This window comes from Arachis stenosperma, chromosome 2 (genome assembly GCF_014773155.1).
Source record: "Arachis stenosperma cultivar V10309 chromosome 2, arast.V10309.gnm1.PFL2, whole genome shotgun sequence".
NCBI lineage: Eukaryota > Viridiplantae > Streptophyta > Magnoliopsida > Fabales > Fabaceae > Arachis > Arachis stenosperma.
The window spans coordinates 15,063,542-15,084,772 of record NC_080378.1 but is presented as its reverse complement, the minus strand read 5'-3'; the positions used below and the strand labels follow the sequence as shown (position 1 = coordinate 15,084,772).

Here is a 21,231-nt window from a genome sequence, read left to right as displayed (position 1 = left end):
GCAACAGATAAACAATAATGGCAAAGGTGGAAGTGGAGCTCAGGGCTCGATGACACTGGCAACTTTCTTAAAGGTTAATCCACCTAAGTTCAAGGGAACCACTAATCCGACTGAAGCTGACACCTGGTTTCAGGCCATGGAGCGAGCACTGCAAGCGCAGTTGGTGCCTGAAGAACAGTGTGTTGAATTTGCTACCTATCTGCTCACGGGGGAAGCATCGCATTGGTGGCAAGGGGCTCGACGTCTCCTGCAGCAGGGGAATGATCCTATCACCTGGGGTGCCTTCCAAGTGGAATTTTATAAGAAGTACTTCCCGAATTCTGCTAGAACGGCCAAGGAACTTGAATTACTGCAACTGAAGCAGGGTACAATGTCCGTATCTGAGTATACGGATAAATTTGAGGAGTTATTCAGGTTTTCTCGTATGTGTCAAGGAACCCCGGGAGACTTCGAGGAATGGAAGTGTATTAAGTATGAGGGAGGACTTCGAAGTGAAATCCTGAGCTCCGTTGGACCGATGGAGATTAAGGTCTTCTCCGAACTTGTAAACAAGAGCCGTATTGCTGAAGAATGTGTGAGGAAGGCTGTTGAGGCGAAGAATGACCATCGGGAGTCCCACCGCAGGGAGCACAATCAAGAGTACCCAACAAGGGGTCAAGAGTTTAAGAGAAGAGGATACCCACAACGTTTTCCCCAAAGGCGAAATGACCTTGCGACGAATAAAAATTCCCAAGGAAAAGGTAGGGAAAAACAAATAGTGGCTGCTTCAGATGTTTTGAGCTGTCAGAGATGTGGAGGTCATCACCCAAATAGACCGTGTCGTTATGGTTCGGGTTTATGTTACAATTGCGGAAAGCTAGGATATTTGGTCAGAGATTGCCCACACCGGAAGGATCGGGAGACTGCCAGGTCCGATTTTCATACCTGAGGTAATAAGAAAACTGATAACTTAATTCTTTACCACTTTAGATAATGCTGAACGCTGGTATTCACTCATAATACATGGTCGAATGAAAAATTATGATCTGTTCTAGATAACCCTAAGTTTATCTTATAGAAGGTTTGGTGAGCATAAATGATTAGGTAGGCCTTTAACGGAAAGCAACCTCAGAATGGAATGACTGGTGGGCGATGTCAAAGCCATCATTCGAGAACTCCGTATCGAGGTAGATTGGGACTTTGCCATGGTTGTAGAGGAGTTGGACATGTGTCCTAGAAACGTCCTAAGAAGGTCAACCGGAATACTACCAAGAGCCAACAACAAGGTCGTGTGTTCACTACAACAACGGGGAATACCGTTAGATCCGACAGTTTGGGAATTGGTAAGCGAAAGATTGGTAACAACGTGCTAAAAGTACGATTAAGTTGGTATGTGGTTTTGGCTATCATAGATAGAAATTTAGTGAATGCCAGCCAAGCTAAGTTGTGGTTGAGCACTTGAGGAAGTAAGTGATAGAGCTCGTACTAGACGAGAGATCAGAATAAAGCAACGAAAACTTGTGGAAGCAGTAACACAGGATAGCTACGAATGAGAGCTGTAAAAGTTTACTATAGTATCTTATGTTTGAATACTAGAAGGGTTAAGCGGGTTACTGCAAGTAATGATCCCCAAGTAGTTTGAAATTGCGGCTGCGAGCTTTGATGGTTCTAAAGCGGATGAGGAAATTATCATTAATGCACAATTGGATTTAGATGATGAGAGAGTGCAAGTTGTGGTGTTGAGAGATGAGTACTGTGATGTTTGGTCATAGTGACCTTGGTTTTAGTTTGAGATTTATAATGATTGATTTTGAAAGACGAATGTGAAAACCATTAAATCGAAATGTCGATGCGGTATTGAGATTGGTTTGAGGTAACCCGTGACAGGTGGTAAACTCCAATTTTTGAAGAGGTACTGTTGAAAATTTTTCCCCAAGAATTTGAAAGAGTGTTGGTTTTGGTTTTGATATGAGTAATTTTAACAAAAGAAATGTGTTTCAAATGCTTTTATAGATTATTAAAGGAAATGCGAACTCTTATGATTTTGTTAACTTACTATTCCAAACTCATTTAATTTCTAGAAATGAAAGGGGTTTTTGATTGATAAGCCAGAGACTTTATATCAGCAGTCATGAAGGAATTTGAGGGTTTGAGAATAAAAAGTAAGTTTGGAGATTATGCTTGGAGTTGAACTGTGATTAGAGGAATTGGTTTGGCAGAGAGGATAGTGATGGAGTATGATTAACGTGTGGTGATGATCGTTGATTGATTATAGTGATGTGGGATAATGGCTATGATTACGATGATGGCAATCTTATTGATGACATGATTTGAGATTTAATAAGGTGAGTTGATGAGACGGTAAAAGTAGAAACGAGCTGTTGGTCGGCGTTGAACGAACGACCGAGACCCTCAGGATAGAGAAATCAGAGCGCAGCAACGGAAGCGCGCAGAGTAAAGGACCTTGGAACTGTTATGCGTTTGATATAAAGGCAGACTATGCTCGCGTACTCGTAGGATAGAATTTTCGAGGACGAAAATTTCTGTTAGGGGTAGAATGTACCCGGTCTAACCAAAAGTAATTAAATAATAAGTTAATAGGAGCGAATATGGTTGGAAGATTTGGCAATTGGAATTTGATGATTTAAATATGATATTTGGATTCAATGATTTTTCCGAGTCGGAAAACATAGTTTTCTGCTAAAGCGCGCAGTAGAATTTTGACCGGCGTACCGGCTGAGACCTGTCTGGTACCGCAGCTGAGAAATTGATTAGTAAATAAGATTAAGAAATGAGGAATTATAATTAGGGGAGGTAGAAATATTTGAAGTGCGACTTAGAGCGCTAATCTTAAAGTTTTGGTCCAAAATTGGGCCAACGGACAAAAATAATGTGAACTGGGCCTAAGTGGGCCCAAGACCCAACATATAAACATTAGTTATGAGCATTCAGCTCATTTTGCCTTAAAGAAGGGGTGTTGGGCGCTGAAATTGGGAAGAGAGAAGAGAAGAGAGAAAACCTAACTCTCTTTGATCTTCAAACCACCATAACTTGAGCTACGGAGCTCCGATTGACGAGCCGTTTGCGGCCACGCGTCGCTCTTCTCATCCTCTAAAATTTTATCCAAGTTTTGTGGTGAGTATTCCATTCATCTCTGCCCAGTTTTCGAAATTCTCTACTGTTACACGTTTTTAGGTAGTTAGTGGTGAAATCATGTGATTTTGGGTGTTTAGGGATACTCCAACATGGATTCCAAGTGGGTTCTATCTCTACTTCATATGGGCTGAGGTAAGAAGTGCTCAAACCCTTGTGATTTGTCATTTTTATGAGCCCTAGGTTGATGTATGTATGTGATATTGGTTATGTTAGCGTATTTGATGATCTTGGTGCACAATTGGGAGATTTGTCATTTTCCCGAGAGTTGTGCCAGTTTTGTGCCTGGGGCGCAAATACACCCACGCGTACGCGTGGCTGACGCGTACGCGTCGTTTGGATGTGTTTCAATCCGCGCGTCGATGAGCTTTGTGGCCATCCACGCGTGCGCGTGAAGTACGCGTGCGCGTAGCCATGTTTTCATCCCGTAGTTGATTTGTGAGTTTTAAAAGCTAAATCCCATACTTTTAAGCCTCCGATCTCACCCCTTATGTATTGAATCATTATGATATGCCTAGCAAAAAGGAAAGAGTTAGGGGATGTGGTAACTTGCGAATGAAGCAAGGGAAAAGTTGTGATCAATGATGATCAAAGATGATTATATGAGATATGGAGGATGGCGTAGAAGTACCGTGTATGCCATGAGCCGAAGGGCTATATTGATAAATTTTTGTTCTTGATTGAACCATGAGTCGGATGGCTGAGTTATTGCCGGATACGGCGGAGCCATGTTGATAAATTGGCTAGTTCTGGATTGAACTGTGAGCCGAATGGCTGAGCTATTGCCGAGCTACGGCAAAGCCGTTATGGATTATGGCTGAGTATAAAGCATAATGATAATTGAATAATGATGAAAATGTTGAATGTAAGCATGCTTGTTTTTTCTCTCTGGTTGTAAGGGTGACAGGGCACCGATACCCTCTAATGGCGACAGGGCGCAGATACCCTCTAATGGCGACAGGCGCAGATACCCTCTAATGGTGACAGGGCACATATTCCCTCTAATGATATTAATACGCAACAGAGACTGTGCCCGGGTTAGCTACCGGACACGTCGGTTGGCTTGACCGACAGATGATATCATCAGCTATAGGGCATGCATTCATCATTTGCATATGTTTGAATTGTTTGGGTTTGCCTTTTTGTTTTGGATTTCTACATTATATGTGATATGTTACCTGATTATGTGCTACTTGTTCTACTTGTACCTTAATGTATTACTTGCCTGTATTGCTTGTGTTTGTACACTGAGAGGCCCTCATGTTAGTGTCGGTGGAGGTTGAGGGCTGTTCTTGATGAGATAATTGATGATACGATTGCATGATGAAGATAATCATTGGTTGAGATTTGAGCTCCCTGGGTAGACGCAGTGATGTGGTTTCACTAGCTCCAGGTGAGGGTATGATGTATTGATATAGAATGCTGAGACAGTACGACTGATGATGGTTTTGTTTATGATTCTGAATCTGATTCGTGGAGAGTCAGCGAGTTGGGAATCATATGAGATATGAACTAGATTTAGTATCCCCTTACGACAGATGCCTATTTATGGATTAGTGAGAATCTAGGCTGGATACTGGGTGAAAAGGAGTTTAGGATGCTTAGTGAGTTTTTATTGCAGTGCATTATTTATTTGACACTTTTACCGTACTGGGAACCCATGTGCCCGGGGTTCTCATTCCGTATATATCTCTTGTTTTTCAGATACAGGTCTAGGAGCTCAGAAGTGAGCTGTGGTTCACCTGAGACGGCGAAGATATTTATTTTCTCTATTTTGTGTTTTGCTTAAATCTCTCCACCTTTGTTTTGAAAGATTATATTATGTATTGAACTCTTTTGGAACTTGCCTATAGAGGCTCTTATGTTTCCATTGGGAGATATTAGGATATACTGCTGTCACTACTTTTATACTGTACCCTAGTCGGCCTACTTCGCGGGGCTAGTCTTTATGCTATAAATATCTATCTGTTATCTATCTCTTTATCCTTTAGCCTTGTCCGCATATCGCATTCGGGCTAACAGTTTAACTTTTCGTTGTCGAAACGTGAGTGAAATGTCTTCGCGATTTTATTTCTACTCTTTTCAGGCTTCTCGATTAATATTCCTTTCGAATTTTACCTATATTTATATATTAAAAATCCACCTGAGAGTCGTATCACCATAATATCATTGACTTATGACTCGAGCATAAGGATTTGCATATTAGGGTGTTACAGGATGGGCCAAGTTCAGCGTGGACCTGGCAGAATCACCCTTCTCCAGAGTGGGTGAAAATTTTTCTAAGTATCCGGTTCTTGTTCTAAAAATTCTGCATGATCAAACACTTGTAAAACAAAGGAAATACAATAAAAACTCAATAAAAATCAAATAAATAATAAAACTACCACTACAGAAAATAGAATAAGGATACGAAACCATCGGGTTGTCTCCCGACAAGCGATTCTTTACCGTCACTAGCTTGACGGTCAGCTCCTTGACGAATGAATTTTTGCCGATATAGAAATTATCAAGTGATCAATCGTAGTATAGTCTAAACCGACGCAAAATCCATCATCAAACAAATCTACAATCTATATCCGAGAGTACTAGTCTCCCGAGTCGTTCTCCCTTGGAATTGCCAAAGTGTGCATCTTATTGATTTAGTAAGCCTTGTTGGCTTTCTTTGAAGGTTTTATCAAAGTAATGAGAAACAAACAATCAATCATCAAAAGACTTGGCTTAGGGTTGGCATTAGAAATTCTATCCTTATAGTCCATTCAATGATGACAACAATTAGGCCTTGCTTCATTTAGTTATCCCCTAGGTATAGAGGAAGGTCAAATGAAAACAATCAACTTGAGTCACAAGTCCTAGCTTCACCTCATGGGAATCTAGCTTTAGTGCACTCCAAGCCAATTAGCAATCCCTAATTCCAAATCAACTATTGATACAACTATTCAACTCCTTCCAATGACCAAACCCTATGCCAAGTGAGAAATTTCTACTCCATAACTAGTGTTGACATTTTATCAAACATGTGATGAACAAGAAAGAAAGTCATAGTAAAATGAGAAGAAAAGTAGAATTGAAAGTATTGCAACACAAGGATCTAACAACAAGTCTCAAAGAGTAACAATGAAAATCAAATTCTCAAAGTATTGATGAAATCCAAAATTACAAAAGTTGAATTCTAGATCTATGAGAATTGATCAATTACAACTACTACTTGAAATTGGAGAAGAAAATCTATGACATGAACAAAGTGGAGTGAGAATTGTAATGGATCTCACCAAAAAGTGATCGAAAATTCAGAAATTGGATGAAGATGAACCCTAGTGAAAAGTTTGAAATCTCCCTCTTCTTCTCCCAAAAGTGTAACTAACTATCCCCCCAAAAAATATCTAAAATCTAGAAAATGAACTCAGTGTCCTTAACCCTTGCTCCTTTGGTCTTCTTAAGCTTTTCCCGCCAAGGCATTTCCCCAAAAGTGGGATTCTTAACTACCTTCACGCCTAAGTCACGTGACTTCTTAAAAAATCATATTCGCAAATCGGCGCGCACGCGCAAGGCACGCGCACGCGCCGAGGCGTCTTGTAATGTGCGCGGAGGCGTGATGTACGCGTGCACGTCCATGAAGATCATGGCTTAGCCGCTACTCAAGCCGGCTCGTGGCTTGGCTCTTGGCTTCGGCTTCACGTTGCTCTATCCGCGCGGACGCGCCAGGTGCGCGCACGCGCCCATGCGGAAATTTCCAAAGCTCAATTCTCATGCTTCCTTTCTTTGCACCCGTCTTCCTTCTCTCTTCCGGTCCATTCCTACTCTATATCCTGAAACCACTTAACACACAAGTCACGGCATTGAATGGCATCAAGAGAAGATTAGAAATGTATCTATTTTAGTGCAAAATAAGCATGTTTTCATTCATGGGGCAAAACTAGGAAAGGAATGCAAAATCTTGTATTTTCATATAGAAAGTGTGTGGAATCATTGATAAAACCCCTGAAATCAGCACAAGATGAACCCTCAAAATGGGGTTTGTCACTCCTCTAAGGAGGAGGATCATAGGGACTCAGTTCTTCACCCCTCACTATGAATCGTCACCCCTCACCTGCTGAATGTATATCTTTGAAGACATGAAAGACCAATTGCTCATTATGCACTCTAAGCACTAATTCACTTTCTTCCACATCAATCAGAGCTCTTCCAGTGGCTAGGAATGACCTTCCTAGAAATATAGAGGCGTTCTCATCCTCCCCCATGTCAAGAATCACAAAATCTACTGGGAGGAAGAACTTACCCACTTTGACCAAGATATTCTCCACTAATTCGTATGCAGGCTTTATAGATTTGTCTGCCATCTGTAATGCTATCCTTGTGAGTTGTGCCTCTTGGATTGGCAGCTTCTTCATCACAGACAAAGGCATTAAATTGATGCTTAATCCCAGATCACATAACGCTTTCTCAAAGGTTATACTCCCAATGGTGCATAGAATTTGAAAGCTCCCTTGATCTGGCATCTTCCTTGGCAAGTTATTCTGAATAATGGTACTACATTCCTTAGTCAGGACCACTGTCTCATCTCTCTTTAAAGGCTTCTTCTTTGACAACAACTCCTTCATAAATTTGACATAGCGAGGCATTTGCTCCAAAACCTCAGCAAAAGGAATATTGATTTGCAACTTTCTGAAGACTTCCAAGAACTTTAAAAACTACTTGTCCTTGGTCTCCTTTTGAAGTTTCTGAGGATATGCCATTTTAGGCTTGTACTCAGGAGTCTTTGGCAATGTAGGTTAAGTGTCAAGAGAGTCTGGGAACGGGTTGTCCGCACGCTTTGGAGGGACGTGCTCTACTTCTTCCTTCTTCTCCTCTGGAGCTTCTTTTTCAACTGGCTCCTCATTAACTTGTGCTTTCGTACTTGCCACTTGTCCACTTATCAAGGTGATATTCTTGCATTCCTCTCTTGGATTTAGAGTTGTGTTACCAGGAAGGCTATTAGTGGTCCTCTGATCAATTTCATTAACTTTTGTGGCTAATTGACCTATCTGAATCCCAAGTTCTTAATTGATGCTCTGATTTCCTATCTAAAACTTGCCAATATTACTTCCAAATTATTGTTCTGCTGGGGCTGAGAAGTTGCTTACTGAGATGACTGAAACAGGTGGTTATTAAAATTATTCTATTGAAAATCACACTGAGAATTATTATTAAAATTTTGTGGCCTCTGAGGTTGCTCTCTGTAAGACCCAGAACCTTTGAAAAGTCTTTTTATGATCAAATCTCAAATCATATGGTTATTTATAGCCTTAATTTCAAAAGTGATTTTATTAAAGATAATTAAGGCAAGTTTTGATTTATTGAATTTGAGATGAGTTATGATTGTTATCCAATTTTACAATTATTAGATTATTTTCTATAATTGAATTATAAAGTTGATAGTTATGAAATAATAAGGATTTTATATGATTTGGATTAGATAAGTAATATTTTAAATATTACTATTGCTATTTTGGAAAAATGAAGAAATTAAGTATATTATTTCTAATTATTTGATTTGGGCATTTTTATTGAAAATAATTTGTAAAATTGATGAGCAAATAGTATTTTCTATATACAATTAGTGTTGGATTTAATTTGGGTTTCAATTACTATATTATTCCCAGTTTTATGTGAAATTACTAAAATGCCCCTAACCCTAGTTTTCAGAAAAAGAAAACCCTAGCCCCCCAAAGGCCCAAACCCATACAACTGCAGCTGCTCCCCCTCTACCTTAACCCCATCATCACTCACCCACAAGCAAACCTAACACAGACACAAGTGAAACCCATAGCAGTGCGAAAATCAAAGAAGGAAAGGGAGAAGAGGGCTGACGAGAAGGGAGAAAAAGGGGACGGTGGCCGCTGCCCAATCCACGCCGCCGTTGCCCTCGTCGCGCCGTGCCGCCAGTGTCACGTCGCCGTGCTCCCGCCACAGTCCGACGCGTCTTGCTTGCGCCATCACTCGCGCCCATCGCCGTCGCAGGAGGAGCTAGCGTCGCTGTCGAACGGTGCTGAGCCACCGGAGCCGTCACCTTGCCGTCGTGCCTTGTTCTTATTGCCGCGTGAACAGAGGAGAGTGAGGGACCTAGAGAGAAGGGGCGAAGAACGGAGCCATCACGGGGGCCCTGGCCGCCGCTGCCAGAGGCGTGGAGGAAGGGAAAGCAGTCGCACATCCAGCTGCGTCACCACCACGCCTTGCCTCGCCGCCATTGATCTCTCCGCAGTCCACTTCTGCCAGAGCTCATGCCATCACCGATCGAGCACCATGAAGAACAGAGGGTGCGCTCGATGAGTGAGAAGGGATGGAGGCTGGGTTTTTATCGCTGTACTACTCCATTTCTACCTCTACCATGCCCTATTGAGGCTATCGGAGCCTCTACCATCATCGGGGTGGCTGTTTAGTTGATGCTGATGCCTGAGTCACTGCGGTATGAGTTGCCGTCAATGGAGCTGCTCTGTGTAGTGGTTTCGGTGAGTTTCGACACAGAGGTAAGGGTTTTAATTGAGATTTCCGTTCTTTTGAATTCCGAGAAGATTGTTGATACTGCGTGGTTGTACAGCTGCTATTATCAGAAATTTGGGCCGCCGTTATTGCTCGGAATTTAACGGAGCCACTGCCGGGTTGATATGGAGCTACGGCCGTTTCATTTTGTTAATTCAGTGAGTATTCCGATTTTTGAAATCCCTGCGTTAGTGTTTTATTCCGTGTAATAAAGTGTTTATGATGTTGACGGTTCTAGGGGTTAGAATCCGAGTTTACTTGTGGTGTTGAGGCTGTTTCTTCTATTGAGGAAAACACGCGTAGCCGAGATTTTGATTGTTGATTTCGGGTTGAAGTGGAAAGGACTTTGTGACGCGTTTGGGTTATGAAATTTGCGTTTTGAGGTAGGGGCGCTTTCCAAAAACTATATTTTATGTATTGGAATTATTACATATGGATACTGATGTGAGATATTGTGTATTTGGTGATTGTATCTGCCTTATGTATTATTTGATTGACTCGAATGATTATGGATGTTGGTTTGGCTGAATTGTTGTGTGGTTTTGTGAAACAGAATGCTTTTCAAGTTGATTCTTTAAATATTTGAAATATGAGTTTAATCCATTGAAGATTGGTTTGAATTGAGTCAATTATTTTGATGATGTGAAAGATAGAATACTCTTGAAATTCAGCCTGGGTTGCTTTAATTAATTTGGTTTTGATAAATGATTTATTGCTGAATCGATTCTTTTAAACTTTGGAAATGAGTTAAATCGGTTGATATTGAGTTGATTTTGAAATGGTTTACTTGAGATATGCCATTGAGGCGACTGTTGGTTTTAGCTTGCTTTTGAATTGATTTCTGGTTTTGAGCTGTTGAAAAGGAATGAAAAACGGTTTAGTTAGGACTCGAACCGGGTGGCAAAAGTCCAGGTTTTAGGGGAGGTGCTGCCAAAATTTCTATAAAATCCGAGTCTTTATTGAATGTTGTATGGAAAAATGGCGGGTTAAAGACTTCTACTATTTTATTTGAATTATCAAGAAAAAGATGATTCATGCTTTTGAAATGAATTATTAAAGAGGAAATTGTGATTTAGTCTTGCTTCTTAAGAAAGGCATTGTATCTCTTTCAGGAGAAAGTTACTTAGATGAAACTTATATTTTTAAGCTGTTTTAAATGTGACAAGGGCAATGCCTTTCAATTTGACTTGAGGGTTTCAATTAGAGGAGTTTTAATGACTTTGAAAGAACTTGAATGTCTCTTGACATGTTTCATTTTGAAATGTTTTGAGAAAGGTTTTAAGTACTCTTTGAATTCTGAATTATTGCAAGACTAAAACAATTTTGAACAGTTGAAACGTTCTAGAATTTATCATGGGGGTTGAAGTTGGTTTTTGCCTAAGTAGAGGAAACAGATTTGAAAGAAGTGAATGATTATGTGACTCGGTTTGGCTTAGATCCTATTTTATTACTCAAAATGGAAAGCCAAGGTTTTAATGATTTTAAATGAATTTGGCAAACTGAGTTTTATTATTCTCCCCTAAAGACTTGGGACTCTGCCGAGAAGCTTTTGTTATAAAATCCCATTGTTGGATGGGTGGTTTTGAATACTTTGAAATAAATCCTTAACTTGCCATGGTTTTGGAAGTTTTGGAAAGAGAATGCCGAGAGTGTCTTTGTTTTAAAAAGGGAACTCACTTTGAGTAAATTTGGCTTATGAGCCTGAGATGATTTGAGAAATGAGATCTTTAAAGCTAAGGCTGAAAGGAGTTGAAATTTGATTTCAAAGTGAAATGGCTTGAGAAAAGTGATTTATGGCTTAAATGCCGGTTTTATGAATTTGATGAGGTTGAATGGGGAAGTGTTGTTTTGTTATGGGCCGGAATGGCTGTGTATGATTATGAATATTGGCTGGTTTTGGATTGAACTGTGAGCTGGAATGGCTGTGTGTGATATTGATTTATGGCTGATTGCTGAATGAGTTATGGGTCGTATGGCTGATTATGAATTATGATTTTAAGCCAAAGGGCTGTATTTATTGATAAATTGGTTGGTTCTGGATTGAACCGTGAGCCGAATGGCTGAGATGAATGTTGTATGTGAATATGCTTGTGTTTTCTCTCTGGTTGTAAGGGTGAGAGGGCACCGATACCCTCTAATGGTGACAGGGCGTAGATACCCTCTAATGGCGACAGGGCGCAGATACCCTCTAATGATAATAATGCACAACAGAGAGACTGGGCCCGGGTTAGCTACCGGACATATCGGGTTGGCTTGATAACCGACAGATGATATCATCAGCCACTAGGACAGGCATGCATCATATGCATCTATGTGACATTGTTTGGGTGTGCATATTGTACTTGGTTTGCCTTTGTGATTAACTACTAATTGTTCTACTCGCTGTAACTGTTTGTTTGTGCTTGAACTTCCTATCTGTGTTTGCATCAGGGCCTCTGTTGGATTGTGGTGATTGGTTTATGGTTGGATTGTTTGGGCCTAGAGCCGTGGTTGGAATGAGATGAACAGATGGTTGATTTTGGTTTTGTATTTCTGGTTTGGAATAAAATATGAAAGGCTATTTTGGTTCAGTTTAGATAAACCTTTTTGAAAGGCTTTTGATGTTTTGAAAATTGAACGGTTCCTTCTTTAGAAAAGATTTCTGACTTTACTTTTATTGTTAACCGTTGTTTTTGAAAAGAGGCATAAGATGGTTATTAATCACTGGTACGGTTTATCTTCACGTATCCTATTACAGTAATTCCCAAAAACCCTCTATTGAGAACCCTTTCGAGGATAATGTTCTCACCCCCTTACATTTTTCCCCTTTCAGGATATGGGCGCAGAAGTCACGAAGGGTTTATTTAGTTGTTGTTGAAATGCTCTGTATGCGTTAGATTATTATTTATTGTACCCTTGCCTTTATCTTGAGATATTCTGTAAGAGGAATATCGGATAATGCTTGTATATATATATATATATATATATATATATATATATATATATATATGGATGTACTCTTTATGAGTTTTTGTAAGTTGTATGGTATCTATGGATGTATGTTATCGGATCTAAGTATTTTTGGGAGCGGCTTTGCAGTTTAAAGTTTTTAAACAGGCTCATATTTTAATATTAAATAGTATAAGTGTCGTCGTAATGTCCGAGCTATCAGAGTCACGCAGCCGGAAGCGTGAGCTTTGGTAGTTAGGGTGTTACATTATGGTATCAGAGCGGTCCTTCCTGTAGAGCCTGAGGAATGGACCGACTATGCTTCAGTTGCATACTCTGAGCGTTTGTCATGTATTAGGTCTTGTCGAATGATGAGAATTAGAGTTTTATGCACATGACGGTCTATTGATTAACACTGTTAGTCTTGCATTGCATAATTCTTGGTATTATGTTTAGCCGGCTTAATACTAGTGAATTATGTATATGAAAGTACTGATGGATTATCATAGATGTTATACGAGTTTTGAGTAAAGCGAATCGCGGGTTTTGGGAACGTTAGAAACTATTTCTCGAGGCTATTCAGTGGTGTGTCTTGAATTCTGTTCGAGTCGACTTGTTCCTTCATGTCTTAACTTGAAGTTCTTGGTTACTAATCCTTTTGAAAAGTAGTTTGATTTTTTCAATTCTATTTCTCTATTCATATGCATTCTTGTTTGATCTTAAGTGCATATGCTTGTTTGAAATCCTTGTTGCGTCTATCTTACTCGGTTTGAGTTCTTCTTGATTCATGTATTCTTTGATATAGCCTTGAACTTGTCCTATTGCGCTGTGCATTTTAACCCCTGATTCCAAGTCCATTTATAGAGAAATTGTTGAATAAGTTATTTTCTCTTATTTGACAGTGATCACAGCCAATGTTGAGATTTTATAAAAATTGTTGTTATATACTTATCTATATATGAAACTGAGATTACTTATACAGTTTAACAACTATTTATTTCTAATACCTCGCTTGTGCTTTTACTGGTTTATGGAACTGCATTTACTTTAAATTACAATTTGACTTTCTAGCAATTTTACTATAGTTCCAATGCACATCTTCATTTGATTATGTATTTGGATATTTTTCAAAATTTTGGAAAGGAAAGCTTTTTCACTTTTATCCTGGTTGAGTTTCGTTTGATAAGCTTTACTTAACTTATTTTGAATTGAGTTTGATTTAGCATTCTATATGGTTTATGCCATTGTTGTTCTTTTGAGAATGTTGGACTCATAGCTTTCTATCTCCATGAACGTCATGTTTGACTTTGTTTTTAACTAACCTTTTACACCTTGTGAACGTTACTATTGATCTTGGTTTTTATTTTCTCGTGAATCTCATTCCTATATGAGTTAGTTTGATTCGTTTCAAAATGGTGCACCGTTTATCCTCTCATTGTCTTTACCAGAGTTTTAGTCAAAGATTTATCCTTGAAAAAATTACTAATGATTGAGTTGTCTTTCCTATGATTTACGTATTCTTTTGGATCAATTAAAAGCTTGTTCGATGTCTTACGACTAGTAGATCTTGTTTAAACTACTTTGATTTAAGATCTTTTCTTGTATGGGTTGACTCCTTTTTAAGTACATTCTAATCTCCTTGAATATCCTTCTGAGATGGTGATTTCAAGAACACTTTGGAGTCTTGTTTTGGACTTTTAAAGAAATTTTGAATTCTCTTTGAAGAAATTCTAAACGGAATTTATTTTCTGTTGCTTGATTGAGATTGAAACCATTGTTCAATTTTTGACAAAAATTGTTTTAAAGTTGACATGCGCTATTTTAAATGAGGTTTTGAAAAGTTTTCTTGTTTAATGGAAACATGTTCGTTTGTAACGCACCGCTTGTTTCCATACCAGATTGTAAGCAAAATTTTACCTCGGAATTTCTTTTCTAAAGAGAGTTTAACTTTCTCTTTTGTCCTCGCTATAAATGTTATACACGCTTGTTTGAATATGGATTTTGAGAATTTTTGAACAAGCATTTGATTTCTCTTCTGAGTTTTATGATTGCTTTTTGTTAAGTTGTGCACCTAATTATCTTTCTAAAATATTTGAGGAGATATTTTAGCCTTTAGCCAACCTTGTGTGCACCTTGTTTTTAAAATTCTACATGATCTGCTTCAACATGAATTTGCATTAAAGCAAAGCCACAATTATGCTTTTGTTACTCTCTTGAAAGATGTTGTTGTTTAACCTTTCTTTTAGACTGCGAAGAGATTTTTCCGCAAGTTTTCGATTCTCTTATGTACAATGTATTCAGAAGTATTGTTAATCGTGCTCTTGAGTTCTATGAGTTTGTCTTGGGTCTGAGATATTCTTTTCTGTAGACCTCATACTTTTTTGACTCAGCTTGAATTTGTTTTAAAATAATGCGCTGATTTTCTTCTTATTTGTCCTGTTGGATTTCTTTGATACAAGAGTTATCTTTGAAGTTGTCAATCGATTTATTTCTAGCAAACTTCATTGGTTGAACGTCTTTGTTTACCTGGATTGGATACATTCTCTCAAATCTATGAGTATTATTCTTGACATGTGTCTCTTCTTTCTAAATCTGGTATCCTTCTGAGTAGACTCGAGAAATTATTTTGATATCACGTGCGACTTGTAGACGTAGTAACGCGATGCGTTAGTTCTTTAAGACGTGATGTGTGTATACATAAGTTGAAGCGGTAAGTGTGCGACGTTATGAGTTGTGGGTGTTTTGTTCCTTGCGAACGGATTTGTGGATTGTCAGGCTTATGATCGAATATGGGGACTGTTAAGAGATTGGTGGAGTTGGGAAATTGAAGTTCTGAAGTGGGAACAAGATTTATCAGCGAACAATATGCCGCTGTTTAGATACCAAAATGCTTTGCAACCTTTTGACCACACTAATTACCACTTTACTTTGTGAACACCTATCTTGATTTGTGCCCTATTTTGGTACCTCAAGTTTTTGTAAAGCCTTGAGATCATGTGACCTTGTGCATTGAGCCTATCTTGTAACATTTGCTTTGCAATCACACTGCTACCTTTGTATTTTTATGCATACGACCATTCAAGTACTTGAAAACCGTATATATGTTTATATTTTGAGATATTTTTGCTTCTTCCTTAAATGTGTCTAAGGGTGAACTGATATGAAATTTTATTCGTTTTGTAACAATTTTCGAGGGCGAAAATTTTTATAAGGTGGGTAGAATGTAAGACCCAGAACCTTTGAAAAATCTTTTTATGATCAAGTCTCAAATCATATGGTTATTTATAGCCTTAATTTCAAAAGTTATTTTATTAAAGATAATTAAGGCATGTTTTGATTTATTGAATTTGAGATGAGTTATGATTGTTATCCAATTTTACAATTATTAGATTATTTTCTATAATTGAATTATAAAGTTGATAGTTATGAAAAAATAAAGATTTTATATGATTTGGATTAGATAAGTAATATTTTAAATATTACTATTGCTATTTTGGAAAAATGAAGAAATTAAGTATATTATTTCTAATTATTTGATTTGGGCATTTTTATTGAAAATAATTTGTAAAATTGATGAGCAAATAGTATTTTCTATATACAATTAGTGTTGGATTTAATTTGGGTTTTAATTACTATATTATTCCCAGTTTTATGTGAAATTACTAAAATGCCCCTAACCCTAGTTTTCAGAAAAAGAAAACCCTAGCCCCCCAAAGGCCCAAACCCATACAGCCGCAGCTGCTGCCCCTCTTCCTTACCCCCATCATCACTCACCCACAAGCAAACCTAACACAGACACAAGTGAAACCCATAGCAGCGCCAAAATCAAAGAAGGAAAGGGAGAAGAGGGCTGACGAGAAGGGAGAAAAAGGGGACAGAGGCCGCTGCCCAATCCGCGCCGCCGTTGCCCTCGTCGTGCCGTGCCGCAGGTGTCACGTCGCCGTGCTCCCAGTGTCACGTCGCCGTGCTCCCGCCACAGTCCGACGCGTCTTGCCTGCGCCATCACTCGCGCCCATCGCCGTCGCAGGAGGAGCTAGCGTCGCTGTCGAACGGTGCTGAGCCACCGGAGCCGTCACCTTGCCGTCGTGCCTTGTACTTATTGCCGCGCGAACAGAGGAGAGTGAGGGACCTAGAGAGAAGAGGCGAAGAACAGAGCCATCACGGGGGCCCTGGCCGCTGCTGCCAGAGGCGTGGAGAAAATGAGAGCAGTTGCACATCCAGCTGCGTCGCCACCACGCCTTGCCTCACCGCCATTGATCTCTCCGCAGTCCACTTCTGCCGGAGCTCATGCCATCACCGATCGAGCACCACGAAGAACAGAGGGTGCGCTCGATGAGTGAGAAGGGATGGAGGCTGGGTTTTTGTCGCTGTACTACTCCATTTCTACCTCTACCATGCCCTATTGAGGTTGTCGGAGCCTCTGCCATCATCGGGGTGGCTGTTTAGTTGATGCTGATGCCTGGGTCGCTGCGGTACGAGCTGCCGTCAATGGAGCTGCTCTTTGCAGTGGTTTCGGTGAGTTTCGACACTGAGGTAAGGGTTTTAATTGAGATTTCTCTTCTTTTGAGTTTCGGAAAGATTGTTGATACTGCAAAATTGTACAGTTTCTATTATCAAAAATTTGGGCCGCCGTTATTGCTCGGAATTTAACGGAGCCGCTGCCGGGTTGATATGGAGCTACGGCCATTTTGTTTTGTTAATTCAGTGAGTATTCCGATTTTTGAAATCCCTGCGTTAGTGTTTTATTCCGTGTAATAAAGTGTTTATGATGTTGACGGTTCTAGGGGTTAGAATCCGAGTTTACTTGTGGTGTTGAGGCTGTTTCTTCTATTGAGGAAAACATACGTAGTCGGGATTTTGATTGTTGATTTCGGGTTGAAGCGGAAAGGACTTTGTGACGTGTTTGGGTTATGGAATTTGCGTTTTGAGGTAGGGGCACTTTCCAAAAACTATGTTTTATGTATTGGAATTATTACATATGGATACTGATGTGAGATATTGTGTATTTGGTGATTGTATCTGCCTTATGTATTATTTGATTGACTCGAATGATTATGGATGTTGGTTTGGCTGAATTGTTGTGTGGTTTTGTGAAACAGAATGCTTTTCAAGTTGATTCTTTAAATATTTGAAATATGAGTTTAATCCGTTGAGGATTGGTTTGAATTGAGTCAATTATTTTGATAATGTGAAAGATAGAATACTCTTGAAATTCAGCCTGGGTTGCTTTAATTAATTTGGTTTTGATAAATGATTTATTGCTGAACCGATTCTTTTAAACTTTGGAAATAAGTTAAATCGGTTGATATTGAGTTGATTTTGAAATGGTTTCCTTGAGATATGCCACTGAGGCGACTGTTGGTTTTAGCTTGCTTTTGAATTGATTTCTGGTTTTGAGCTGTTGAAAAGGAATGAAAAACGGTTTAGTTGGGACCCGAACCGGGTGGCAAAAGTCCAAGTTTTAGGGGAGGTGCTGCCGAAATTTCTATAAAATCCGAGTCTTTATTGAATGTTGTATGGAAAAATGACGGGTTAAAGACTTATACTATTTTATTTGAATTATCAAGAAAAAGATGATTCATGCTTTTGAAATGAATTATTAAAGAGGAAATTGTGATTTAGTCTTGCTTCTTAAGAAAGGCATTGTCTCTCTTTCAGGAGATAGTTACTTAGATGAAACTTATGTTTTTAAGCTGTTTTTAATGTGACAAGGGCAATGCCTTTGAATTTGACTTGAGGGTTTCAATTAGAGGAGTTTTAATGACTTTGAAAGAACTTGAATGTCTCTTGACATGTTTCATTTTGAAATGTTTTGAGAAAAGTTTTAAGTACTCTTTGAATTCTGAATTATTGCAAGACTAAAACAATTTTGAACAGTTGAAACATTCTAGAATTTATCATGGGGGTTGAAGTTGGTTTTTGCCTAAGTAGAGTAAACAGATTTGAAAGAAGTGAATGATTACGTGTCTCGGTTTGGCTTAGATCCTATTTTATTACTCAAAATGGAAAGCCAAGGTTTTAATGATTTTAAATGAATTTGGCAAACTGAGTTTTATTATTCTCCCCTAAAGACTTGGGACTCTGCCGAGAAGCTTTTGTTATAAAATCCCATTGTTGGATGGGTGGTTTTGAATACTTTGAAATAAATCCTTAACTTGCCATGGTTTTGGAAGTTTTGGAAAGAGAATGCCGAGAGTGTCTTTGTTTTAAAAAGGGAACTCACTTTGAGTAAATTTGGCTTATGAGCCTAAGATGATTTGAGAAATGAGATCTTTAAAGCCAAGGCTGAAAAGAGTTGAAATTTGATTTCAAAGTGAAATGGCTTGAGAAAAGTGATTTATTGCTTAAATGCCGGTTTTATGAATTTGATGAGGTTGAATGGGGAAGTGCTATTTTGTTATGGGCCGGAATGGCTGTGTATGATTATGTATATTGGCTGGTTTTGGATTGAACTGTGAGCTGGAATGACTGTGTGATATTGATTTATGGCTGATTGCCGAATGAGTTATGGGCCGTATGGCTGATTATGAATTATGATTTTAAGCCGAAGGACTGTATTTATTGATAAATTGGCTGGTTCTGGATTGAACCGTGAGCCGGATGGCTGAGATGAATGTTGTATGTGAATATGCTTGTGTTTTCTCTCTGGTTGTAAGGGTGACAGGGCACCGATACCCTCTAATGGTGACAGGGCGCAGATACCCTCTAATGGCGACAGGGCGCAGATACCCTCTAATGATAATAATGCACAACAGAGAGACTGTGCCTGGGTTAGCTACCGGACACATCGGGTTGGCTTGATAACCGACAGATGATATCATCAGCCACTAGGATAGGCATGCATCATATGCATCTATATGACATTGTTTGGGTGTGCATATTGTACTTGGTTTGCCTTTGTGATTAACTACTAATTGTTCTACTCGCTGTAACTGCTTGTTTGTGCTTGAACTTCCTATCTGTGTTTGCATCTGGGACTCTGTTGGATTGTGGTGATTGGTTTATGGTTGGATTGTTTGGGCCTAGAGCCGTGGTTGGAATGAGATGAACCGATGGTTGATTTCGGTTTTGTATTTCTGGTTTGGAATAAAATATGAAAGGCTATTTTGGTTCAGTTTAGATAAACCTTTTTGAAAGGCTTCTGATGTTTTGAAAATCGAACGGTTCCTCTTTCAGAAAAGATTTCTGACTTTACTTTTATTGTAAACCGTTGTTTTTGAAAAGAGGCATAAGACGGTTATTAATCACTGGTACGGTTTATCTTCACGTATCATATTACAGTAATTCCCAAAAACCTTCTATTGAGAACCCTTTCGAGGATGATGTTCTCACCCCCTTACATTTTTCCCCTTTCAGGATATGGGCGCAGAAGTCACGAAGGGTTTATTTAGTTGTTGTTGAAATGCTCTGTATGCTTTAGATTATTATTTATTGTACCCTCGCCTTTATCTTGAGATATTCTGTAAGAGGGATATGAATTGTATTGGATAATGCTTGTAATATATATATATATATATATATATATATATATATATATATATATATATACATATATGGATGTACTCTTTATGAGTTTTTGTAAGTTGTATGGTATCTATGAATGTATGTTATCAGATCTAAGTATTTTTGGGAGTGGCTTTGCTGTTTAAAGTTTTTAAACAGGCTCATATTTTAATATTAAATAGTATAAGTGTCGCCGTAATGTCCGAGCTATCAGAGTTGCACAGCCGGAAGCGTGAGCTTTGGTAGTTAGGGTGTTACACTCTCTCCACCCAAAATTTGGGTTATTTCTCCACCCCTGATTGTAGGTCTTAGAATAAGGATCATTATTGGGATTTTTAAGAGCACTCCCCATGTAATTGACCTGTTCAGAAGAAGATTAAGCATAATCATAATTTTCATTTTGCATAAAATTACCTGTCATGTCATAAGGGACCTCTTGATGTGCATTCTGAGTGTTGACAGCTGAAACTTGCATTCCACTCAATTATTGAGTAATTAGATTTATTTGCTGAGACAACAACTTGTTCTGAGCAAGAAGGGCATCAAGAGCTTCCACTTCCAAAACACCTTTCCTCTGAGGAGCTTCAGAGTTAACAGGATTCCTGTTAGATGAATATAAATATTGATTGCTAGCAACTAATTCAATAAGCTCAATAGTCTCCTCTGGTGTCTTCTTCATGTGCAATGAACCACCTGCAAAATTATCCAAACACATCTTGGACATTTCACCCAAGCCTTCATAAAAGATATCCAACTGAGTCCATTTAGAGAACATGTCTGGAGGGCATTGCCTAGTTAGTAGTTTGTACCTCTCCCAAGCTTCATAGAGGGTCTCACCATCCTTCTATCTAAAGGTCTGAACCTCCACCCTAAGCTTAGTCAGCTTCTTTGGTGGGAAAAAATTAGTAAAAAACCTAGTAACAACCTTGTCCCAAGTATCCAGACTCTCCTTGGGTTGAGAATCTAGCCACAGCTTTGTTCTATCCCTCAGAGCAAATGGGAAGAGCATGAGTTTGTACACCTCAGGGTTCACTCCATTTGTCTTCACAGTATCACAAATCTGCAGAAAATTAGAAATAAATTGATTTGGGTCTTCTTGGGAAAGGCCATGATAATGATAGTTTTGTTGCACCAGAGTGACCAGTTGTGGCT

At 39.0% G+C, this 21,231-nt stretch overlaps 1 non-coding gene across 1 annotated transcript; it reads left to right on the top strand.

Moving 5' to 3' along the window:
* The first annotated feature begins 20,849 nt into the window (after positions 1–20,849).
* LOC130964578 (small nucleolar RNA R71) lies at positions 20,850–20,956 on the top strand. Its single transcript, XR_009080666.1, has one exon. It is a non-coding gene; the product is annotated as a small nucleolar RNA R71 (small nucleolar RNA).
* Positions 20,957–21,231: the final 275 nt, after the last annotated feature.